Source organism: Lissotriton vulgaris, chromosome 11, assembly GCF_964263255.1.
Source record: "Lissotriton vulgaris chromosome 11, aLisVul1.2, whole genome shotgun sequence".
Classification (NCBI taxonomy): domain Eukaryota; kingdom Metazoa; phylum Chordata; class Amphibia; order Caudata; family Salamandridae; genus Lissotriton; species Lissotriton vulgaris.
In genome coordinates, this window is record NC_141699.1 from 1,063,550,184 (window position 1) to 1,063,562,985 (window position 12,802).

The window sequence follows — 12,802 nt, forward strand, 5'->3', positions numbered from 1 at the left end:
AAGGGAATGTTTAATATATATGTTATAGTTATACTTAGCAGCACACTAGATTATCTCATGTATTATTCTAATGTCTGTAACGGGTAGTTCAGTTGTTTTGATAACTATATATAAATGTGTTTATACTATAAATTTTCAATAGATAAAAAACGTAAGAAATGCGTAGCCCCCTCTTTTCTCAGTTTAAAAACTCCTCAATAATTTACTTGGTGCCTTACCTGCAACAAAAGTAGATGCACCTAACCTCCCTCTGTGGAACAGGGCAGTTAGGCGGAATCTTTTTTATGGAATAAGTAAATGGTCCAAAGGGAACCCATCATAGAAAAGACAATAATCTCCTATTTCTTCACCTCAATATTTCACTGGCAAAACGAGTAATCCATTGCACCATTTAAAGACCCAAATCACTTGGAAAGAGGCCATTAGCAGTAGTGTTAGTTAGTTACATAAGGGGAATCCTATATGAACCAAAATACTGGGGCCTCATTTGCAAGTCCCATTGAGCAGCCAGTGCTTCACCTTTTATAGCGCACCGGTGGCGCAGTGGGCAGCTCATATTTACTAGGTCACGTAAAGTCCCCCTGCGTGACTTTTCATGGACTTTTAAATATGGACCCCTCTCACGCATTACTCTGTGTAAAAGGGGCGTTCCATGGGTGTTGCTGTGGGGGTTCCCACACAACATCCATGGAACCTGACACATTCCTACATTTACAGTGTTTTGTGAAGCTGAGAATGGTCAGAATCCTATAGTGACGCAACAATTAGAACTACTTTTATTTCTCCTAGTTTTTCCTTTTTCTATGACTAATGCAGCACGCATAAAAAGAGGAAAATCTTTATGCTACCTCTATCCTTTTCTTTTTATACTATTTTCTCAATTTTAATTGTGATTTTTTAATTGTGTTGTAATTTCATGTAATGTTGGTTTGATTAATTTGTGAAGTTTTTTTGTTAAAAAAAATCTGAGAATCAACTTTTTTAATGGTTTTTATCCCTTTTTTTGTTAATAAAATTCATGTCACTGATGATCTTTTGGATATATTTAGTAATCTTTTCTCCTTTGTCACTTTCCCATGAGTTTCAAGTATTGAATTACCTAGGTTGTTATATTTCATAAATTGTGTTTCCCTGACCTAGGAATTACTGTATTCATATATTCAGGGGGTCCTTGTTACTTATAAATATAAAAAGAGGAAAATGCCATCAATGATTTTTTTTGTGCAGGAATGTGTCCATTCCTGCACAAAAACAATCATCCCCGCAACGCAGGCATGCTTGCAACAGGAAGCAAAGGCGCCTGCAATGGCCCATGGCAGCCGATTGTGCTCCATCGCAGGGCAAACCATACGGATAGGTGGTATGGTTGTTAATTCAAATGTACCCATTTGCTTTTAAAATTATGCCCCTCGGCGCAGCAAAATGGCTTAAGGCGCTCGGCTGCGTCCTTTTGTAGTAAATGAGGCCCTGAGATTAGAGGGCAATCAACGTTCTGAATCAACACCAAACATCATATCTGGGGCTGTTCATGTTGTTTATTCCTCTAACCTCTAGGACACACCAGTCCACCCAAGTGTGTGCACAGTACTTACAACATTAAACATGTACAGTAAAGAGAAACACATCCATGCAACACTGCAGCAAACCGCCTCCTCGATCCCTGCAGCTCTCGTGGAAGGCAAGAAATTCCTTCCACTATGTCTAGCAGTGTAACTCATCACACGTCATAGCTTTATTGAGCACGGTTCTCCCTACAGGTGTTATGGATATGCTTCTTCAGCCCCTTCTCTTTCACCCAGAGTAGTTCATCCCAACCAACAGCACTCTACTCATTCCAATGATCTGGTAGCACTCAGCTCTGTCCTATCCATTCACCTTCCCCCCTGTCAAAGACCCCCTCTATATAATGTTTAGGCTCATACAGCCCAGCCTTACAACTGTCTTCATGCATCATTGAAAGTCAAGAGTAGGTAAGTGTTGTACACATAATTATTTTTAAATGCTTAGTCCCTTTCATTCTTCTCTTATATCAAATTTGGAATTTCTCTTCAAAGTGGCAGGCCTCGCCTATCTGTTTCGCAGCAGGCACATACACATGGCCATATCTTTATTACTCTTCTCAGGTCCAGTAGTCAGTCTATGTATTTTTGCAGAATATTATTAACTCCTTGTCCCTAGGGACTGTCTTCGTTATAAGATCTAGAATTTCCTACTTGAGTTGTCCGGCTCTCCTTCTCACTACTGTTGAATATAACTGACCCCTTTTTGTGTTTTCTCTGACTTTGTCAGTTTTTTCATCACAGATGCTCCCAATATTCTAATTGTCTTCATGATGACACACAAATTACTTGTCATAGTGTTGAAATGTCTACTCTAACTAGCTGGGTAATGAGCTACCAAATCACACACATTATACAATGACACCACCATTTACTTGGTGTCTTTTTGTGTATAACTCTACTGCCGCAACTTGTACCAATACTTTGTTTATTCTGAAATGATTGAATTTTGTTAAAGCATATGTACCACATTGTTGAACTTGAAGCGCTGCACAATCTGCACCCATTTATGTTTGAACTTAATGTTCATTGGGAAACTACCTTTTAGGATGTTTAGTGGTTTGTCTCAGGGAATTACTAGAATTGTTTCAGATCTCTCCTATGAAAGCTTATGCACTAGCACATCCACTGTAACTTGCAAGAGAAATTGTTTTTTTTTTTGTTTGGCTTCATCTCACCTATAAGCATATTGCAGAGTATTACAGCCGTTATTGTGGCTCTGGGCTCCCTCCGGCCAACTGCACTTGCTTAGGTATCCCGACCAACTCCTTAAACTGGAGTTAAGGTATCATCATAGGACCGGGTACCTTCACTGTTGATTACCTAAACAGTCTTAAATCCTGGCCCATGTTGATGAGAGGTAGCCAGAGATTAATCCGGGCACTGCTGGAGCCAGCTAGGTTGAGGCGGGCCATTGCAAATGCCGATTTGAGCCAGTCCTCCGTTCTTGGGGGGCTTGGGTCTTTCCACTTCACACAGATTTCTCTGTGTGCCAGCAAGATAAGACATAGTAGTAGTCCTTTATCCCTCAATGCCAGGTCCTTTGTTGAAATACAATTGTCGGCAAAAAAAACTAAAGACCCATTTACCACAATGTTCAAGTCAAAAATCCTGGACAGAAAATTCCCAACCCCTTTCCAAAACAATCCCAACACCGGGCACTCAAAAAAAAACATGGAGGTCATTAGCTTTGGGGGCCATGCATAAGGAACATTTCGGCTCGGGGTCGAGGAAAATTTTGTGATTTTAGCTGGGGTATAGTATACTCTATTGGTAACAAAAAAAATATTCTTCTTTAAACTAGCTAATTTTGTGAATTTATAAAGAAGTGTTAAAGAAGGTTCTAAAAGATCCCCTATTGTAGACTCAAAGGGAGATTGATTCCATGCAGAAGACTGTGTTGGAATATTCTTATCATCTGCTTCAACCAATTTTCTATACCAAATAGAAACTTCTTTCCTCAACAATTGTGGTGATAAAAAAAGAAGCTCTGTGTCCCAATCTCCCCTAACCCCCCCACTCTCCACCTCGAACCAGGATTTTAATTGTAAAAACTTAAATTTGGATATACCAGGGCCTATCCTAGCTCTTAATACCTCCCACGGGTGGATACCATTTACGTCCCCCAGATCTGACCAAATAGAAACTCCAGCTCTCCTAATAGGTACAGTCAATCCGTATTTAAGACAAAGAGGGGCCCCCGGGGAGTCCCAGACAGGGGCATGGTCCGAATAGTAACCTATTCCGCACCTGTTCCTTACTTTGACCTAGGTTGCTAATGCGTTTTTTAGGACCTTCAAACATACTTTAAAAAAAAAATCGATGACCCATATTTATAGACAAACCCTTCTGTGCTATCGCCCCCTTCGTTCTTGACCAGCTCACAAAGCAGTGCCCCCCACGCTGAAGCCGCTGGGTTTGCCAGGAGCATCCGGGTGGCTTTAAATTGAATATGCTACCAAATACCAGCTGAGGCCTGGAACAGCTAGCCCGCCCTTGACCAACCGCCGCCTCAGTTTCTTCCATGACAATCTCACTCTTTTGTCACCCCATACAAAACTCCTGATCTTACTCTGTATTTTCATAATACCCTGCTGGGGGAATGTCAGGGGGACGGCATTAAAAATATAGGTCAGCTTGGGGAGGATAGTCATCTTGACCAGATTTACCTTACCGAATATAGTTAGGGGGAGATTCTTCCATCTTGCAAACAGACGGTCTAATTCCTTTGTGACTTTTCCCAAGTTCAAAGGAGCAATCTTATCCAGTTCTCTAACTATGGTGATGCCTAGATATTTAAATTCCGTACTGGCCTGTCCCCTCCACTGCTCAATATTCCAGCACATTACCTCCATCTTGGAGGAGTTTGCCAGATAACCAGAAATTAATCCAAACTCCCCTAGGAGGGTCTCAACCCTTGGAATAGTTACTACTGGGTTGCTAGTATAAAGAATGATATCATCAGCATATAGTGCTATTTTTGATGAATGCTACTGAGATTTGATAGGGAGAATTTGTTAATCTAGCCTTGTAGCCTGGGCCAACGGCTCTATATATAGGTCAAACAACAAGGGAGATAGGGGACACCCTTGCCTTGTTGCCCTCTGATTCTCAAAGCTAGGAGTGAGCGACCCGTTAATCAGGATTTTTGCTGAGGCTCCCTGGTAGCATTTCTCTTAAGGTGTGAATAAACACGAGCCCAAAGCCCATTGCTTCTAGTACCTCCCAAAGATGAGACCAGCAAACCCTACTGAATGCCTTGGCGGCATCTAAAGCGATCACCGCCAAGGGTTCTGCTCCTACTGTGGCAAGATCAATATTACATTTAAGAACCTGCATTTGCTCCTGTATATAATTTCCGTTAATGAATCCCTTTTGGTCGGAGTTGACCAATCCTGGGGCCAACTTGGCCAATTTGGCTAGTCTCCCTGCTAATATACCCATGAAGATTTTATAGTCGGAATTTAGCAGGGAGATCGGACGATAGGAGACTGCTCTCAGGGGGTCCTTCCCGGCTTTGGGTATTAAGACGATAGTTGCTTCTCTCCATGAACTGGGGATTTTCCCTGTTGAATTATAGATTGACTGAAATAGAGTTCCCAAGACTGGGGTAACCTCGTCGGCCAGATGTTTATATACCTCATTTGGGAGGGCATCCAGACCAGATGTTTTCTTATTTTTGGATACCCTGATTTGAGTTTTTATCTCTTCCAAAGAAATCAAAGAGTGCAGGAGATCTTTACCTGCTTGTGTGAGGGAAGATAGAGATTTGGTGCTCAGCCATGTCCGTATTTGATGTTTTGAGGGACGTAAGTTCTCTTTATATAAGTCTGAGAGAAGGGAGAGCAGGCAATTCTTTATATCCGTTGTTTATAATGATCTCGCAAATATTGTTTTTAGTGTGGTCAGTTCTGGCTTAGTGCTCTTTGCCTTTAAAATCAGCTGCCCATTGCTCGCATTGCCCCTGCAACTATTTGTGCCTTATTTGTGCCTGACTGTATTTGAATCGTAGCGCTATACTGCCTGCTGAGCTGTGCTTTAATTATTAATCGATTGTGCATTGCTGCCTTTAGCTGATTGATTTATTTGTGCCTGATTGTGCCGGTGACGCTTTCCTTTTAATACCGATTGTTGGGGTCTCGTCCTGTGTGGCTTTTGGCTTGCTGCCATTTTGTTGTTTGCTGTTGTGCCTTCCCTGCCCGGCTCTCCACCCCGCTCCCGCCTCCCAGCTGCTCCTCCCTCGCCCCACCCCCTCCACTATCCACTTATGACAGATGCTTTTGCGAGCAGCAGTCACGCGCAGCGGAAGTGCCCCATGCGCGCCGAAGGTGCGCCAAAGGTAAGCCTGTCTATGCCCATCCGCGCCTGGACCGCGCCCAGCGCCGGACCCCCTGGCCCCCGCAATACCCACTCCGCCCGCATAACGTACGACGCCACAACCCTCTCAGCCCTTAACCCCGGCCGACCACCAAACTGCTACCAAGCCACCCCAGGACACACCCATGGACCCTTCACCTGCCACTCCTGCAAGTTCGACTGCATCAGGACCCACACCAAATCCACAAACTCCAAACAGAGCTCCGACACTAACCACCTGAAATGCATCCTGCTCAACACCCGCTCGGTCCACAGACACGCCATTGACCTTTGGAACCTACTCGACACCACATCGCCGGACGTCGCCTTCCTTACAGAAACCTGGATGAACGCCTCATCAGCTCCCGACATCGCCATAGCCATCCCGGACGGCTAAAAGATCATCCGAAAGGACCGCACCAACCAAACAGGAGGAGGCATCGCCATCGTCCATAAGAATACCATCCGCATCACGACCAGTTCCGACGATAACCTCACTACTGCCGAACACCTTCACTTCCAGATCCACACCGACCCCAAGACCACACTCAGAGGCACCCTCATCTACAGGCCAGCAGGACCCCGCACACAATTCAGCGAAGACATCACTGACTTCATCAGCCCACACGCCCTCCCCTCCGAGGACTACATTCTACTGGGAGACCTCAACTTCCACCTGGAAAAGAAAAACGACAGCAACACCACCACCCTTCTGGACAACCTGGCCAACCTCGGACTCGAACAACTTGTTGATACCTCCACCCACTATGCCGGTCACACGCTCGACCCAATCTTCACCTCCAGCAAGCACATCTCCTTCAATCACACCACAGCTCTCCATTGGATGGACCACAGCTGTGTTCACTTCAACTACAAAAAGACCACGACCCACAACCACCCACAACCAATTCCCCGAAGAAACTGGAACAAAATTACCACCCACCAGCTCTTCACATTGCTTCACCAAAACCCTCCTGTCAAATCATCGGACCCAAACCAAGCAGCCACCAACCTCACACAATGGATCACCCACAGCTCCGACGCACTAGCGCCCTTGAAAAACCATCAAATAAAGCAAGGTAGCAAAAAAAGCACCCTGGTTCAACGATGACCTTAAGAAATCCAAGAAGTTCTGTCGCACCCTCGAGAAAGCCTGGAGAAAAAACCCAACCACTGACAACCTGGCCACCTTCAAGAACGCCACCCGCAAACACCACCAACTGATCCGATCCACCAAGAAATCAGCATTCAAGGATCGACTTGACAACAACGCCCACAACAGCAAGGAACTATTCAACATCGTCAAAGAATTTACCAATCCCAACGCCGGCACCAACGACATCACTCCCTCCCAAGAACTCTGCGACTCCCTCGCCTCATTCTTCCACAACAAAATGGCCGACATACATAACAGCTTTGAAAACCAGTCCGGAGACCAGTCCACTCCACCCACCTCCGAACCAAAACCCCTCTCTTACAACCTTTGCGCCTGGAACCCAATCACCACTGAAGACACCATCCGCCTGATGAACTCCATCCACTCAGGATCACCAACCGACCCATGTCCCCACCACATTTTCAACAAAGCAGACTCCATTATCGCACCCCATCTCCAAGAAGTCATCAACTGCTCCCTCAACTCCGCTACCTTCCCGGAAAGCTGGAAACATGCTGAACTCAGCGCCCTTCTGAAGAAACCCACAGCAGACCCCACTGAACTTAAGAACTACCGCCCCATCGCGCTCCTCCCATTCCCTGCCAAAGTCATCGAAAAAGCCGTCAACAGACAACTCGCCGCCTTCCTCGAATCCAACAAATATCTCGACCCCTCACAGTCCGGCTTCCGAGCCAAACACAGCACCGAAACCACCCTCATCTCAGCAACAGACGACATTCGAACTCTACTGGACAACGGAGAAACAGTTGCCCTCATCCTACTTGACCTCTGCGCAGCCTTCGACACAGTCTGTCATAGCACCCTCATACAACGCCTCAGCAACGTCGGAATACAAGGAAAAGCATTGGACTGGATCATCTCGTTCCTCGCCGGAAGAACCCAGAGAGTCTGCCTCCCCCCTTTCAGATCAGAGGCCTCCGAAGTCATCTGCGGCGTACCACAAGGATCATCACTCAGTCTCACCCTCTTCAACGTGTACATGAGTCCCCTCGCATCCATTGCGCGCCAACACAACCTCAACATCATCTCCTACGCAGACGACACCCAGCTAATCCTCTCCCTCACCAAAGACCCAAACACCGCCAAAACCAACTTACGCGAAGGAATGAAAGAAGTAGCCGAGTGGATGAAGAACAGCCGTTTAAAACTGAACTCGGACAAAACTGAAGTCCTCATCCTAGGTTCATCCCCTTCTGCCTGGGACGACTCATGGTGGCCTCCGGCCCTGGGAACCGCACCCATACCTACGGACCACGCACGTAACCTGGGCTTCATCCTGGACTCCTCCCTCTCGATGACCAGACAAGTCAACACCGTCTCATCATCATGCTTCAACATCCTACGCATGCTCAAAAAAATCTTCCGTTGGCTCCCCACCGAAACAAGAAAGACAGTCACCCATGCACTGGTCACAAGCCGACTGGATTACGGAAATACCCTTTACGCCGGAACCACAGCCAAACTACAGAAAAAACTCCAACGCATCCAAAATGCCTCAGCCAGACTCATTTCCGGTCACCTGAAAGACCTCCACTGGCTCCCCGTCAACAAGAGAATAACGTTCTGTCTCCTCACCCACGCACACAAAGCCCTCTATGACCTAGGACCCGAATGCCTCAACACGCGCCTGTCCTTTTACACCCCCACCCACCAACTACGATCGTCCAATCAAGCCCTCGTCGCAATTCCGCGCATCCATACATCCACCATGGGGGGAAGATCCTTCTCCTACTTAGCGTCCAAAACCTGGAATTCTCTCCCCACCCACCTCCGCCTTACACAGAACCACCTCTCCGAAGCCGCGCAGCCTCCTCCCACCTCCAGTCAGTGCACTCGCGTCTGCCGCACTCTTCAGAGAGAGCCGGCTCCCTCGCCAGCACTGCAACCCCCCGCGTGCACTCGCATAGCCCCCCAAACCTCCAGGCAGAAAGGAACAAACAGGACATCAGGGCGAAAAGGAAGGAAAAGGAAAATCCACCGCCAGAGCCTCAGACCGTCATTCAGCAATCAAAGAGATGAGCGCAGCCGCGGCCGTTTAGCTTGCGGCCGCCATGTTCCTTCCCAAGCAAGAGAAATTGTTTACTACAAGGGAATTGGATCCTGCCCATGGGCTTACCATTCGTTGGTTTCATTGGCACTCTTATTTGGAGCTTCCTAATTGGCCAGTGTATGCCGGCTTCTCTTCCTCTTCTTTCGTCTGGAGCATGGACCAAGTACTATTTGCTTTATCTTGATTTGTGTCCTTCTGCTGCTTGCACTGTGATGGAAGTACAATTTTTCTTTCGTCTTCTCCTGTCATTCTTGTTGCTTCTTCTCCTCCCTCCCTCCTCCCTCCCACTTTCTCTTCATTGATCTTCCTCTCCTTCCCCCAACTTCTCCATTGTCTATATGCTTCTTCTCTTCCTACGCATCTGTTGTCTTTGTTGCTTCTTCCCCCACTCCTATTGGCCATGTTGTTTCTTCCCTTTGCAATCCCAATTGCCCATGCTTCTTCTTCCCCTCCCACCCCTTTTGCCCTGGTTGCTTCCTCCCTCATACTCCACTGCGTTGTCTGTGTTGCTTCTTTCCTTCCACCCCACCCCTCATTGTTCGTGTGGCTTTTCCACTCTCAACCCCACCCTTACATTTTCCATTTTGCTTCTTTTGACTTCCCAGACAACCCCCACCCTCCCGTTGTCTATTTTGCCCCACCCACACACCCACCCAGAAAAAAAACACTGTGATGCAGTTAGGGCTTGTCGCATCATATTGCTTTATTTTTAGCATCTCATTGCCCATGCCCCCCTAGCCTCCCTCATGTTGTCAAATGGAGGATGCAGGGAGAGTATCAAGGGTACAATACAGAGGGGCAGGGGTAGAGGGAAACAGGAATCAGTGAAGCTGGCAGACACGGGAGGGGCAGAAGACAAAAGGCAGGCAGATAGGAAGACTGAGGATGGTAGAGTGCCGCTGTGAGCGTTGTGGGTGAGGCTGGGGTCAGTGAAGAGCAGGAATCAGGCAGGTAGTGTGTATTGATTACTGAAAGGTGGCAGATGGGGCTGGGGAGATAGGCCAGTGTTTCTTAACCTGTGGTCTATGGACACTCTAGGGTCCCCAAAACCCACTCAGGGGGTCTGCGACAGCTTACAAACTTACATAATAGAAGATTAGTAACTTAATATACATCGAAAAGACAAGTGCAAAATTAAAAATATTAAAACCCTTTGTAAATGTGAAGGATTTTGAAATTGAAGGCTAACAATTGAGTTAGTATGCTTCGCATGATTTGTGGATGTAGTGCAAGTAGAGTAAACAAAAGCACTGGTATGCTTGGACAAAAAGAGAGCATGCATTACACACAAAAAAGACAACGTGGTAAGCTTGAGTATAGAATATCACTTCATCTTTTGAAAATAATATCACATTTTGAAAAGTTCAAACATTCCCATTACAATTAATGATTCAGTGGGGGGGGGGGGTCCCTACAAGCCAAAAGGGTGCAAACTGCTGAGGTAGGGTGTCACTACCTGGAAGCTATTGAGAAACAGATTGGATGGAATGAACAGGCAGAGGGGTAGATAGGGAGAGGTATCTGATCAAAAAGGATGGGGGGGGAGAGAGGAGTGCGGTGGGGTGGTGTGGAAAGGACAAAGGGAAGAGGAAGTCACTAAAATATAGTCGAGCAGAGATGGCCAGTGGAGCAAAGAGGTGTCTGTAGGCGTGAAGAGTTAGGCAGAGTTCCTTGAGCACAGTCAAAGGAAGGACAAAAGAGTTAGACAGTTCAGAACAATGTGAAGAGGGTAGAGTGACTCTGAAAGGGCTCGCAGAGAGTGACCAGGCATATGGTGCCAGCACAAAAGGCACTAGATGGAGATGAAGAAGGCATAGTGCACTAAACAATGAGATAACCATCAAGACAACAATTGGTAAAATGGGTGGTAAATACATTTCTGCGCAATTAGCACATTTTTTATTTCAAGATAGAAAAAGATTCTAGACCATTATAACACTCTGAAGCATGCTTCTTAAGCCCCCACCACCCTCCCTTCCCCGGCTATTTAAAAAGAAAGGGCTCCTGGCGACACGCAACCAGAATTTGGCACTCACGACCTCGAACCCTCTGTAACTATCCATGTAACATCATGTGTCTAATGTAAGGCACTCTGTTACCTTCAGGTAGTGTTCCTGCTATATAAAAATGCATAAATAAATAAAACACAAACGGTATTTATAATCCCATCCTCAAACAATAGTGATGTAGTTATATGTAATTTTAATTTGTTCATCGCTGGCTCTCTCAGCGGCACTTAAGTCCGTTTTCAAAGACCCTGGAATTAATATTCATCAAGAAACTCTTTTTCTGCCGAGAAAGGCTCTTAAGCTGCCGTTTTAGACATGTCACTCTTCCCTTATTTTGCATATTCATCCAAAGAAGGGATGTCTCACTGGCCAGCTGACATGTACGGATATTTCAGATAGGTACTAAGGGTTGATTGGCATTGGCCATTTCGTGCCTCACCCACAGGCTTAATAATGGGAAGTAGGGAGGATGCTTTCTGTCCCGTGGTAAGTACAGTACCCCCTAACCTCACATCATGAGTGGCCTACTGTGGCCTAACAGCCAGAGCTGCCGATTATGGAGCTGGAGAACGACGCTCCAGTCTCGGCGTCGGCTCAACATCCTGTGATTCTGGACAAATCAGTTAATCTCCCCGCGCCTACCAAAAATGAATGTGTCCTTGTATAATGTAACTGGCGCTCATGTAAAGCGCTCCAATACCTTCGGGTCGAGTTCGCGCTATATAAAAGAACCCCCCAAAAAACCTCACATTGGCAGAGTTCAAACCTAAAAATGACGCAAATGAATGCTCGAAACTTGCCAGCTCCGCACATGCATTGGTGTAACTCGTTTGTCATGGGACCTAGTACAAGGTATAACATGGCATTCCTGGCCGCTCTGTGAATTGGGAAATGCAGCAATAATCAGGCCTCTTGTCCTCGGTGCTACTGTACCTGCTGTACCAATGGAAGCGATGCCCCTGTGCAGATGGTGCTTGCCGGGTCAGCAGACGTTGGCTCGGGGACCAGGGAACGTCTGACAGCAAGAGTCGAAGGAGACAGATTGGGGAAAGGAAGAGACAGCAGCTGGGAAAGAGAAAGAATGGACTGTCGCAGCTGCAAAGACTGACGCCTACTTTAAGCTCCAGCGGTCGCAGCGTGTGACCCTCTGCAGACGGCTTCCTGGTGTGTTCTCTGCTGATTCGGATTGGAGACTGAGGTGCCAGGAACACTGTACCCGTCATGGCCCCTAGAGAGGGCTGGCACTTGTCTGTCTCACGGACTAGTCCAACTGGTCCAGGAGCCCTCTGTCCCACCCCAAGGATGATGTCGTGACTTTTCAACCATCCATTTGGACTCCGACTCTTAAAGAGTAAGAACACTAACTGTAGGCGGTCAGGCAAGTTTGTAAATGTCATTCACAGGCTGTTGATGAATGAATGTTAACATTTTTGGCCCGGACAAATGTCTGTGATCAATTGGGTAATTGTAGTGTCACTGTGTCTGTCATTTTCAGCAGTTAGAAGGTTCAAGGGGTGTGGCATGGATCACTTTATTTCACTAATATTTTATTATTAGCATTAATGTTATTTTCCCCTAGTCCCATCCACATGCTTTACCGTCATCCGTCAAAAAAACACCCCGCCCAACACCCTTTATGCACATCTCCCAC

General features: G+C 46.5%; 1 protein-coding gene across 2 annotated transcripts in view; it reads right to left on the reverse strand.

Annotated features, from left to right (window-relative positions):
- LOC147684077 (dehydrogenase/reductase SDR family member 4-like) overlaps positions 1–12,275 on the reverse strand; it is a 152,838-nt gene extending 140,563 nt beyond the window's left edge. For both annotated transcript variants that reach the window (XM_086944945.1, XM_086944944.1), the window contains exon 1: positions 12,085–12,275. The gene's annotated coding sequence lies outside the window, so the exon portion shown is untranslated. The remainder of the gene's footprint in view (positions 1–12,084) is intronic.
- Positions 12,276–12,802: the final 527 nt, after the last annotated feature.